The sequence below is a fragment of the Bos indicus x Bos taurus genome, chromosome 26 (genome assembly GCF_003369695.1).
Source record: "Bos indicus x Bos taurus breed Angus x Brahman F1 hybrid chromosome 26, Bos_hybrid_MaternalHap_v2.0, whole genome shotgun sequence".
In the NCBI taxonomy this organism is placed as follows: domain Eukaryota; kingdom Metazoa; phylum Chordata; class Mammalia; order Artiodactyla; family Bovidae; genus Bos; species Bos indicus x Bos taurus.
Window position 1 is genome coordinate 42,387,710 of NC_040101.1, and position 13,445 is coordinate 42,401,154.

Below are 13,445 nucleotides of genomic sequence, written 5' to 3' on the forward strand. Positions count from 1 at the left end.
CACACACACACACACACACACACACACACACAGTACTTGAGGTGCTTAGAGCAGTTCCTGGCACGTAGTGAGTGTTCTGCAGTGTTTGCAGTTGATAATAAGATGATGGTGTTCTTTGAGCATATCTATATGGGCCATGTCATTTCTGTCTTCATATTCTGCACAAGGTCTGCCCCAGTGGTGGGCATCCCATAAAGGTCTATTGACGAAATGGATGGATGTGGCTGGGTGGGAATGGTTGAATGCATGACCAGTTCTTTTTTACCCTGAAGTGGTATTTGCCTCATTGAAATAAGGTCTCTGTTTAGTTTCTGATTCAAGATTGAATAATTAGAAGTTGACCCAGAAAAGTTAAAATTATTTGTCGATCATCAATAATTATTAAGTGCTTACTGTGGGGTGGGCACAGGCTAAATATTTTATGATTAACTTATAGAGCCTTTCAAGAGCCTGTGAAGCAGGTACCGTCCATTTTACAGATAGTAAGTTTCATGCTGCATTGAGCTGTGCATGCTTAGTTGTGTCTGACTCTTTGAGACCTTATGGGCTGTAGCCCGCCAGGCTCCTCTGTCCATAGGATTTATCAGGCAAGAATACTGGAGTGGGTTGCCATTTCCGCCTCCAGGGGACCTTCCTGACCCAGGGATCGAACCTCTGTCTCTTGCACTGGCAGCTGGCTCCTTTACCACTGAGCTACCCCTGTAGTTAAGAGGTAGGACTTTGAATTAGGGGAAACTGTGAAGCCCACATCGCCAACAGAGCTGTCATCTCAGCTCTGAGATGTGTGACCTTTAGCCTAGAGTAAAGCACTCATAGACTGTTGTATTATCTGTTATTATTACAGCTTCTCTGAGGCAGAATCATAAACACCAGAACTACTTGAGTACAAGTGTGAGAGCCCTGGATATTTGATGTTTATCATATCATAGCATGTCATGGGTGTACAAACTACATATTCCTTTGTTGAAAATTCTGGCTTTGGGGAAAGTCTTCATATTGAAGCTAAAATTTTAGTACTTAAATTTAAAATTATTTTCTATATGGTGTCTTTGGTGGAAATGGAAAAATGCTGTCCATGGCTCTCAGTACTGCTTAAAATGAGTTAAGTGTGGAGTTGTCTTCATTTTCTCTTTCCTAGGTTAAACTCTTTCTTTGGGTTTCATACTTTTCATCCCTATGGATTTCATTTATCTTTGTTTTTTTTCTGGTTTTGTTTTCAGTTTTCCCCAGAAGTATTAAGAGCCCAGCGTTAGTCACTCTGAGCCTGGCTGATATTTGTTATGACCTGAGGTAGTATATCCTCCTTCACAGTCAGAGTCTGTGAGGTGACGATGCCTCCCCTGTGTGAGGAGACGATGCCTCCCCTGTGTGAGGAGAAGACACCTCCCCTGCATGAGGAGAAGACGCCTCCCCTGTGTGAGGCAATACACAGCACAGAAACACTGGTTGGAAAGGTCCACTGGAGAAGGAAATGGCAACCCATTCCAGTACTCTTGCCTGGAAAATCCCATGGTCAGAGGAGCCTGGTGGGCTACAGTCCATGGGGTCACCAAGAGTCGGACACGACTGAGCGCGCACACGCAATGTGCCTATCCAGTATCTAGAACATACGCTCGAGAAGTAGAAAGAGGTCATTCCATGCTGCCTGGCGCACTGCATGGAAAGCTGTGTGTGTGTATACATGTGTGCAAACGTGTGTGTGTGTGTGCATGTGAATGTGCACGCATGCTGTCGGCACAGATCTGCTGGCTTGTACCAGGAAAGACCTATTCTCCATTTTCCTCAATGGCAAACTCCTCTTTTCTCACAGTATGTGAGATGAAAATATCATTCTTGTTGCCATTTTCCTTTTGATTAGCTTTGTATCTAGGGCTGCAAGTTTTCCTTTGGACTATTTTTTTCTGATTATTTTCTCACCAGTGGTTAGGAATAGAAATGGAAGGAGGCCAGGAAATGACTTATCTGAAAAGGAGTCTTCTCCCCACCCCTAAGTACATGCATGTAAACATGAAGAAAAATGAATAGCAACTACCTTTTGATTCCTTGGCTAGATTATAGTGTTTTATTGTGCCACTTAGAAGAAGAGTTATGGAAATATATGTCAGAGTGATAGCCAGCTGGCTATCTGAAGTGAGTATCAGCTTTCTGGAAGCAGTAGAGACATTTTCCTGTCATTTTATTGCATTTTTTTTAGAATTGCCTGACTGCTAGAGAGTGTTCCTCTTGCCACAGTGCTGCAATAAAAGTAAACACATACATTTCTAAGAAACAGATTATTAGAGAGTTTCTTTGAAGTGTTTAAATAAAGAACATTTGTTATATGCTCCAAGCGTTTGATTCTTAACTCTTCCCGATGGAGCAGCCTCGTGCCTCTCAAACGTCACTTAGCATTGAAGGAATCTAGAGAAATTGAGAGGCAGCCGGTGCTGGACCTGCCCTTCTCTGGTAAACTGGAGACCTGGATGACACGCGAGGCAGTTACTGTCAGTCCCAGGAACACAGCCAGCCAGGACTTTGATCCTTGAGAGAAGAGTCACGTGAAGTGAGACTCACATTTGCCCTAGTTTTCTTCTGGAGCACACATTCCCTGGTCTGGGTACCAGGAGGGGAAGCCTATTACAGCCTGGTGGTCGGCAGAATTCAGGGCTGTTGAAGAGGCTGAAGTTTGTATGGCAGGCGACTGGGGAGGAGGGAGCTATGAGAGGGGAACTCAGAAGCTGAGATGTGTATCCATACAGGTTGAGACCTAGTAGAGAGCAGCTTCTCCTGGGTGGGAAAGAGAATGGCCCTGGCAGGGATCATGCAGTGTGGAGAGAAATGGAGAGTTCTGGGTTAGCCAGGGTGGAGAGACCTCATTGAGCACCTTGACCGTTCCCTTGGGACACCAGAAAGACCACGTCTAGGGGTTAAGGGTCATGCATTAGGACTGAGGACATAACTCATAGACCCATCTTAACCAATTATAAAGCCAAACCTTGCAGAACTGGGAGGATCTGCCAGTGACTTCGCTGCCATCAGCTCCGTCAGCAGGTTGTAGCCATGGTAGTGAAGTTCAGGCCAGGCAAGGATCACCAATGAATGCTAAATCTAAGGGGAAATTTGACGATAGACAAGATGTTTGCATGGTCTGAAAGCATCTCCCCACAGATTACTTATTATAAGGGGGAAAAATGATTTTTCTGGGGAGAAATTGGACAGCACTTTGGCTCGGTGATTGAAATTTATATTGCCAGGGAGGGGTACATAGACTTCACATACTTTCAGCTATGACACCAGAAAACATCACCTCTGTAGTTTTCTGGCTGATAATGCATAAGGTGAATTGAATCATGAGGAAATGTCAGACAAGTCAAAATGGAAATGTTTTGTTAATATAAGGAAAGTGAAAGTTGCTCAGTCGTGTCCAACTCTTTGCGACCCTATGGACTATGCAGTCCATGAAATTCTTCAGGAGAGAATACTAGAGTGGGTAGCCTTTCCCTTCTCCAGAGGATCTTCCCAACACAGGGATCAAACCCAGGTCTCCTGCATTGCAGACAGATTCTTTACCAGCTGAGCCACCAGGGAAGCCCAAGAATACTGGAATGGGTAGCCTATCCGTTCTCCAAGGGATTTTCCCGACCCAGGAATCAAACCGGGGTCTCCTGCACTGCAGGTGGATTCTTTACCAACTGAGCTATCAGGGAAGGGGAGGACTATGTATTCCCTTGGACAGCAAGGAGATAAAACCAGTCAATCCTAAAGGAAATCAACCCTGAATATTCGTTGGAAGGATTGAGGCTGAAGCTGAAGTTCCAGTATTGGCTACCTGATGTGAGAAGAGCCAACTCATTGCAAAAGACCCTGATGCTGGGAAGGATTAAAGGCAGAAGGAGAAAGCGGTGACAGAGATGAGATGGTTGGATGGCATCACTGATTCAGTGGACATGAGTTTGAGCAAACTCTGGGAGATTGTGAAGGACAGGGAAGCACGGCATGCTGCAGTCTATGGGGTCACAAGAGAGTCAGACACAACTGAGTGACTGAACAACAACAACAAATATTCTTCTGAAGTGTCAGTATCATAAAAGATAAAAAAGAGCTATATGTCTCAGATTAATGGCAGCTAGATGCAATACCTTACCCTGGACTGGATCCTGAATTGGAGGAAAAAGAAATGCTGTATAGCACATTATTGGGTTAACAAGGTGGTTGTCAATTAAAGTATTGTATCAATATTAAATCTACTAAGATTGAATACTAACATTATGGTTATATAAGAATATGTCTATTCTTAAGAAATAAATTCTGAAGTATTTGGTGCCGTGATGTATGGAACTTTTTTCCATGTGGCACAGAAACAAAAAAATGTTGAGTGAATGCAGGTGTCTGTAGAGACAGAGAGTGAATGACTCTACGTGTTAAATGTTAATAGTGGGTGAATATTTGGGGAAAGGGTACGTGGCATTCTTGATATTATTATTATTCTACAACTTTTCTCTACACATGAAATAATTTCTGAAAAGAGAGAGAGAGAAACAAAGCCTAGCAATTCTATGACTTAAAGAGAAAAAGAAGGTATGTGGAAAAGATACATGTGTTTCTTAACTATCTTGTTGTGAATTTTCTACCCTTTGGGTTGTCTCCGGTAAATAAACATTTAATTCTATGGCAGTGTCTGTGTCACTCAGCTGCTGCTGCTGCTAAGTCGCTTCAGTCGTGTTCGACTCTGTGCGACCCCGTAGACGGCAGCCCAGCAGGCTCCTCTGTCCCTGGGATTCTCCAGGCAAGAATATACTGGAGTGGGTTGCCATTTCCTTCTCCAGAGTGTCACTCAGCAGGCAAAGGCATTTCTATATCTATTGCCTAAGAAGGTATATGTCGTACAAGAATAAATAACAGTGCTGCTTTTCAAATTGAAGCCACTGTATCATTTGTTGCTGTGGAAGAGATTGGAATGAGTCATTCAGTTCAGTTCACTCGCTCAGTCGTGTCCGACTCTGCCACCTCATGGACTGCAGCATGCCAGGCCCGCCTGTCCATCACCAACTCCCGGAGTTTACTCAAACTCATGTCCATGGAGTTGGTGATGCTATCCAAACATCTCATCCTCTGTCGTCCCCTTCTCCTGCCTTCAATCTTTGCCAGCATTAGGATCTTTTCCAGCCAGTCAGTTATTTGCACCAGGTGGCCAAACTATTGGAGTTTCAGCTTCAGCATCAGTCCTTTCAATGAATATTCAGGACTGATTTCCTTTAGGATGCACTGGTTGGATCTCCTTGCAGTCCAAGGGACTCTCAGGAGTCTTCTCCAACACCACAATTCAAAAGTATCAATTCTTCGGTGCTCATCTTTCTTTATAGTCCAACTCTCACATCCATACATGACTACTGGATAAACCATAGCTTTGCCTAGACGGACCTTTGTTGGCAAAGTAATGTCTCTGCTTTTTAATATGCTGTCTAGGTTAGTCATAACTTTTCTTCCAAGGAGCTGCTGCTGCTACTGCTAGGTCACGTCAGTCGTGTCCGACTCTGTGCCACCCCATAGACGGCAGCCCACCAGGCTCCTGTCCCTGGCAAGGAGCAAATGTCTTTTAATTTCCTGGCTGCAGTCACCATCTGCAGTGATTTTGGAGCCCCGCAAAATAAAGTCTGTCACTGTTTCCACTGTTGCCTCATCTATTTGCCATGAAGTGATAGGACCAGCTGCCATGATCTTAGTTTTCTGAATGTTGAGCTTTAAGCCAACTTTTTCACTCTCCTTTTTCACTTTCATCAAGAGGCTCTTTAGTTCTTCTTTGCTTCCTGCCATAAGGGAGGTGTCATCTGCATATCTGAGGTTATTGATATTTCTCCCGGCAATTTTTATTCCAGCTTGTGTTTCATCCATCCCAGCGTTTCTCATGATGTACTCTGCATTTAAGTTAAATAAGCAGGGTGACAATATACAGCCTTGATGTACTCCTTTCCTGATTTGGAACCAGTCTGTTGTTCCATGTCCAGTTCTAACTGTTGCCCCCTGACCTGCATATAGATTTCTTAGGAGGCAGGTCAAGTGGACTGGTATTCCCAGAATTTTCCACAGTTTCTTGTGATCCACACAGTCAAAGGCTTTAGTATAGACAATAACGCAGAAGTAGATATTTTTCTGGAACTCTCTTGATTTTTTGGTGATCCAGCGGATGTTGGCAATTTGATCTCTGGTTCCTCTGCCTTTTCTAAATCCAGCTTGAACATCTTGAAGTTCACGGTTCACGTATTGCTGAAGCCTGGCTTGGAGAATTTTGAGCATTACTTGAGTAGCGTGTGAGATGAGTGCAACTGTGCAGTAGTTTGAGCATTCTTTGGCATTGCCTTTCTTTGGGATTGGAATGAAAACTGACCTTATCCTGTCCTGTGGCCACTGCTGCATTTTCCAAATTTGCTGGCATATTGAGTGCAGCACTTTCACAGCATCATCTCTGAGGATTTAAAATAGCTCTACTGGAATTCCATCACCTCCAGTAGCTTTGTTTTTAGTTATGCTTCGTAAGATCCACTTGACTTCGCATTCCAGGAAGTCTGGCTCTAGGTGAGTGATCACACCATTGTGATTATCTGGGTTGTGAAGATCTTTTTTGTACTGTTCTTCTGTGTATTCTTGCCACCTCTTCTTAATATCTTCTGCTTCTGTTAGGTCCATACCATTTCTGTCCTTTATTGTGCCCGTCTTTAAGGAGTCATAGAGTGTTCCAATTCCTACTCTGATGCTTGCCAGCTGAAGGGTCACTGAAAAGTTCCTTAACCTTGGGATATTCGGCCACTGCATTTTACAATAATATTTGCTTAGCCTCAATATCTTACAACTTCAATGAGAAAACACATGTGAAAACTTTTGGTAAATAATAATGGTCTTTTCTACAAACATAAAATTACTCTTAATAGTTTAGTTAAATATGAAAATTGCCTTGGACCAAGGTAAAGACTTTCCTTAATTCAGGTGGCCTTTCTTCCTTTTAAATGTCAAGAATGATTATACAAGAGTGGTTTGTTTTTTTTTTTTTCCCTTGACCTCTTTATTCCTTCTGGTTGCCTCGTTTCTAATTCCCTGCCTTTATTATTCTAGGCAAAGCTGCTGTGACGAAAGGAGTGGTGTAATTTTGAATTTCAAGAACAGTGAAGTAGGCGATGGCAGCGAGCGTATAAAAGGACACGTAAGTCAAACTGAATGTTTTCGAACATCTGTTCTCAAACATCTCATGGGTCTGATGTTCCTCAGAATCTCTCCTGCTTAGTTTTGCAGTGGTCTGTGAGGCTCTGACGGATGGAGGGATCTTTCCGGTCTTCGGCCCCAGGTCAAAATCAGCCAAGGAAAGGCCAGGGTAATTTGCAGGAGGAAGGAGAAAGGTTTGAAGAGGCCACTTTACTCATTGGAGGTGGAAGACAACGTGGGCCAGGGTGGGAGAAACACAGAAAACAAAGGGCACAGAAACACTCTCCGAGTCGTTGGAAGTGACAGAAAAGGGTCTTCCTTGCCAGATCAGAAGCTTCAGGGAGGCCTGGGAGAGTCATTTCCTCTAATCAGAATTGCCTTGGGTTGCAGCTCCTTATCCAGGAAGATTACATTTACCAGGTCTGCTCCTTCTCTGGAGTTGAAGAGTCTAGGCCAGTGCTTCCCAGACGTGAGATTAAGAATTTGCCCTAGAACTAAATGTGGAAACTTCTTCACTTCTTTTCAGAAAAAGTCCGTCTACCAAAAGTAAAAGTCAGTTGAACTAAACAGTGTTCTTTGTAGTGGTAGTTGACTTCCATTCTGGTGCATAATGTTACTATGTCCATATATACATCCAAAAAAAATCGCCTAGTTTTACTTGTTTTTAATCCTGATAAGAATAGTATATTGCATGTGATATTCTGCAGCCTTCATTTTTTTCACTCAGTTGTACTTTTAAGATTCACTTGTTGCATGTAATAGTAGTAAATGAATTTTTATTGTTAAATAAAATTCTACTCCAAAAATCTATCATAGTTTATCTGTTGCTCCATTTCCTTCTAACAATTGGTATTTTGTTGCCATTCTAATGAGTATAAAATAGCATCTCAATGTGGTCTCAATTTACACTTTCTAATGAATGGTGAGATTGAGCAGTTTTTTTGTGTGTGTGTCCTTTGGAGAGGAGAGGTTATGACTTTAGAGAAATTTTTCAGTCTTGAAGTTGTGTTTCTTTTTTTATTTTTTGGTTTTGTTTTTTGAAAATAGTCTAGCAGTCTCTCTTTCAACTATGTTGTGGTTTCATTGCTCATCTTCATTCTTTTTGATTGAAGTTTTTGTTGATTTGTGTTCTCACATATTAAATCCTTACACCTTTACTTGGGTTCTTTTTCTAGTTCTTCTATTGAATATTTACTTCCTTGGAAGGTGGAATCGCTACTTGTAGAATAACTCCCAAGAACAGAGTCTATTTTCTGCTAAAGTATCACTTTCCTTTCACCAGAATCCTAGATATGTGGATCTCTGACTGAAGACGCCCTTCTGCCACATGTGGAGTACAGAAAATAGGTATCTACTGCTGTGAATTAGAGGCATCATCTCTGTAGACTTCTGCAGGCTTATATTCTGCACCCTTTTAATGGACATAGAAAGTCGCTTGAAGATTTTGGTCTCTAAAATGTTAAGTTGCCTTGTGCTTCAGCACATGGGAAAAAAAAAAATATTATTTCAAAATGGATGTCAACTGAGAGTGTTGATGTAATAGTTTTTTAATTCATTCTGCAACAGAAACATCATCTGTAGGCCATCATGCCTTTTCAGAGACCACACGGATGTGATGGGAGTGTGTGGATTAGGAGTTTGTGTTGGCGGTGACATGTTAGGCAGGTTTCTACTCTGCAGAATCTTTGTGCTTTGCAGGTTATACATTGGATTTTTAATGCTAGTGTTATCATAGAGAAGGTAGGCACAGAAAACATCCCCAGGGAATGCTGAGCTCTGTGATGAGCGATTCTCCGAGGGGCTACCTCTTATTGGACCCATACCTTCACTTGGAAAATATAAATATCAGATAATTCTGTGTCTTTTCCTCCCTTGGGTAGCAAATTCTAGTGAGTGGTTACTTTGTGTTCTTATTTGCTTGGTTATTGTTGGCTGTCAGTTCACCTACTACTGCCATTTTGGTTTGGTTGGCTGAACACTCCAGGAACTTTGCCTGGAGAGCTAGGAAAGAGATGAAGAAGTGGAGAAGTTTACCAGGAATGGCCAGTGGGTCCCCGAGGAGGCCCTGCCCAGGCTTTGGGCCGGGGAACCATCATTCACAAGCACAAACTGCTTGGGTCTGAAAAGGGTCTGATTACCACTTCCCCCAGTTCTCTTGGCCTGGACCAGCCAGTTCATTTGATAGATCAGCAACTGGCCCTTTGAGCCACCCAGTTCTCCTCTTTTAGCTATAAATGTATCCCCTGGAAGACTGTGATTTGAGCCATTAGCATGATTTTAATACAGTTCACCTGAATGCAGTTTCTTTCCTTCTGCAAAATTGTGACTCCAGTCGTATCAAAATGGTGCAGAGAGAGATCTCCAGAATGCTGTCTTTCAGGTGTCATTTTTAGTGAGGGCATCAAAACTAGGGCTTGACAGGCATTGTTGGGATGAGTGACCATAAACCTGAGTTTGCTCACCAGGCCCCATCGTATGAATCAGAGCTGTGCTTTGCTTCACACTCACTGTACATCTCCCAGACTTTGGTCCTAATCTTGCTCTCTAGACCAAGAACAGTTCCTCACTGCTCTCTGACTCAACCCTGGAATACTTAGCCATTTGTAACATTTTCCTCCTTTCTCACGTGACATCATAAATTTGTATATTTCTAAAGAAGGTTCTGAAAAGTAGAATTGTTTTAAACTCTTTCTTCTCCAACCTGCCCTCCTTGCTCCTCACCAAATTCACGTCTGAATACTTGTTATTGTGCCCTTTATCTGATGCCTTCAAACATGCCCACAAAATAATTTCTGTCTGCCTTTGTCTCAGGCCAGGTGTTCAGGGTGGGAAGCATGATTTAGAGGGAACCACGTTAGGTTCCTCAGTAGCCAGATGACCTGGCTTCAAGTTGAATGTCTACTTGAAGTCTGTATGACTTTGGTTAATCACTTAGCTTTTCTGTGTTTTCATTTTCCCACCTCATCTATTCATATGCTGGAGCAATGGTTCTCAAATGTTTTGGTTTACAGTTCAGTACAGTTCAGTCGCTCAGTCGTGTCCAACTCTTTATGACCCCATGAACCGCAGCATGCCAGGCCTCCCTGTCCATCACCAACTCCCGGAGTCTACCCAAACCCAAAATTTTCTATATGTCCAACTCTCATATCCATACATGACTACTGGAAAAACTATAGCCTTGACTAGATGGACCTTTATTGGCAAAGTAAAGTCTCTGCTTTTTAATATGCTTTCTAGGTTGGTCATAACTTTCCTTCCAAGGAGTTCAGTTCAGTTCAGTTGCTCAGTCGTGTCCGACTCTTTGAGACCCCATGAATTGCAGCACGCCAGGCCTCCCTGTCCATCACCAACTCCCGGAGTTCACTCAGACTCACATCCATCGAGTTGGTGATGCCATCCAGCCATCTCATCCTCTGTCGTCCCCTTCTCCTCCTGCCACCAATCCCTCCCAGCATCAGAGTCTTTTCCAATGAGTTAACTCTTCGCATGAGGTGGCCAAAGTACTGGAGTTTCAGCTTTAGCATCATTCCTTCCAAAGCAATCCCAGGGCTGATCTCCTTCAGAATGGACTGGTTGGAGTAACTGTCTCTTAATTTCATTGCTACAATCACCATTTGCAGTGACTTTGGAGCCCAGAAAAATAAAGTCAGCCACTGTTTCCACTGTTTCCCCATCTATCTGCCATGAAGTGATGGGACTAGATGCCATGATATTAGTTTTCTGAATGTTGAGTTTTAAGCCAACTTTTTCACTCTCCTCTTTCACTTTCATTAAGAGGCTCTTTAGTTCTTCTTCACTTTATGCCACAAGGGTGGTGTCATCTGCATATCTGAGGTTATTGATATTTAAGGCCCCTTTATACTCTTTAAAAATGATTGAGGGCCCCAAAAGGCTTTGCTTATATGAGTTATAGCTAGCATTTGTGGCAGGCAGAAAAATAGCCCCCCAAAGATGTCTACTTCCTAATCCCCAGAACTGATGCATATGTTACTTTACCTGGCAAAAGAGACTGCCAGTGTGGTTATGTTAAGGATCTCGCAATGCAGAGATTATCCTGGATTAATCAGGAGAGCTCAGTGTAGTCAAGGGTCCTTATAAGAGGAAGACAGTGTGCAGGTGGCCTCCAGAAACTGGAAGAGGCAAGGGACACATTCTCCTCTGGGTTCAGGAGGAGCTCAGGCCTGTCAACACCTCCGTTTTAGCCCTGGAAGGCCTGTTTGTAGACTTCTGACTTCCAGAACTATAATTTATGTCATTTTAAGCCACCTATTTATAGTCATTTGTTATAGCAGCAATAGGAATCTAATGCAAATATTTTCTGTTAAAAATTAAAAGTGACAAATTTAAAAAATTAATTTATTTAGAAATAATAAACTCTTATAGGTTAGCATCAATTACTTTTTTGGGGCGGAATAGTTATTTTTCAACTGTTAGTGAGACAACTACCACTGCTATACATTTTTATAAATCTCTTTTAATGTCTGGCTTAATAGAAAGTACCTGGATTCTCAAATCAGCTTCTGGATTCAATTTGTTGTGGTATCACGTGTCATGTAGCCTCTGAAAAACTCCCCTGAATATATTCACAGAGAAAGAGCATTGAAAAGGCAAATACTGTCTTAACATTATTATAAAAATAATTTTGGCCTCATGGATTACCTATAACATAGGCCTCTCAGGAAGTACCCTACTTTGAGAACATCTGGGCTAGAACATAGCCACATAGCTATGTCTAGCTGCCAAGAGTCTGAGAATTGCCGTTCTTATTCTAGGTGCCAGCTTTTAAAAGTGAGGGTTTAGAAAGGGACATTAAAGGACATTGATTGTTATATGTCAAAGTTTGATACCCATGGTGGGTAGACAGTTGCCAAAATGTTGGTTTCCCTTCTCCTTGTCCTCATATTAGCTAGGAAAAATGGGCGTTCTGCTTAGACTACATCCTTTAGAAATACCTACAGTGGAACACAATGGCATGTAGGTGGAGTCATAACTGCAGAGAGTTGCATTTTTAGCATTTGTAGATTGATTATATGAAATATCTTTTGTTTGGTGCTCACAGACAGCTTTTGATGCCTTGTTTGGGTCTTTTGAATTTAACAATGCACTTCCTTTCCTTGGGTAGGATTATAGTTGAAATTGAACTTCAGCCTAGCTTTGATTCGTAGTTGTCCTTTATGGGTTTGAAACTACACGGGGAGTAACATTCCCTCTTGGTCATTTTATAGATGGTTCCTGCTTCTCCCTCTCAGTATTCTTTTGCTGAAGAATAACCCAGGTCCAGTTTCTGATGTGAAAGAGCACTTAGGAATATTTGTGCAAAGTAGCCTGTAGTTTAAAAAAAAAATGTATGTAAATACAGTAAAAACAGTTTGGCGTTAAGTGGCATGATTTTGAGCTTAATATAAAGCTTAATACTGATCTCATTAATTGATGATATGTGTTTAATGCATTTTTAGTGCTATCCTCATCTTTAAATTGATTATTGTAATAGCTTTTGGGTGAATAAGGACTTAGAAGATATTTTAACATCCCAAATATGGTTAGTTCAACCTCTGGAGTGGGAGAATCCTTTGTATGTTTCACAGAGTTGACTCTCTATTTCCTGACTGAACTGATTGGAAACAAGTTTTGATTTGGGATGGGGGTGGGGGAGGAGAAGAAGCAGAATTTAGAGGCTCAAGCACTTGGGGAAAATGTGTACCTGATGTTTCCTTGGGGAAAATGTGTACTGACTGGTGGGTACTGTGGACCAAAAACAAACCAAAAAATGCTGCCTGTTGTTTTAGTAAAGGATTCAGTAAGGACTGTGGTGGCCATAAAGTCACCCACCACTGCAGCAGCCACCCAGACCTTGTAGCCGGAGGGGAGCTCAGGATGCAGAAGAACAGGCTGCTAACCATCAGGCCACCAGCCCCTTCAGCGCCTGGATGGTGCACAGGGAGGGGAGTTCAGGGTGGAGGAAACCCAAAACTGGCCCTGGATAGCTAAGATGCTTGTCAAAGGAACGGCTTCAAGAAACCCAGACTCTTGTATCTTCCGCATACATAAATTAGCTGAGATGTCTGGATTTTTTTATTAACAGCAATCTTTTGATGTTTAACTAGATATTTTTTTCCCTGTAGGAAAAATTCCTGTGTCTCCTGGCTCCTCCCTTATCTCTTGGAAAGTTTTTCAAAGCTATCTGGCAGACAGCAGTCCCTGGCTATAGTCCTTAGTAAGGACTGCGGACAGACATAACTCTCCACTTTTTAGGTTGTGCGTCTTTTTCAGTT

The 13,445-nt window shown here is 42.3% G+C and overlaps 1 protein-coding gene across 16 annotated transcripts in view; it reads left to right on the forward strand.

Moving 5' to 3' along the window:
- SGMS1 (sphingomyelin synthase 1) overlaps positions 1-13,445 on the forward strand; it is a 324,117-nt gene that overhangs the window by 90,045 nt on the left and 220,627 nt on the right. For all 16 annotated transcript variants that reach the window (XM_027528939.1, XM_027528943.1, XM_027528946.1 and 13 more), the window contains one exon: positions 7,087-7,174. The gene's annotated coding sequence lies outside the window, so the exon portion shown is untranslated. The remainder of the gene's footprint in view (positions 1-7,086; positions 7,175-13,445) is intronic.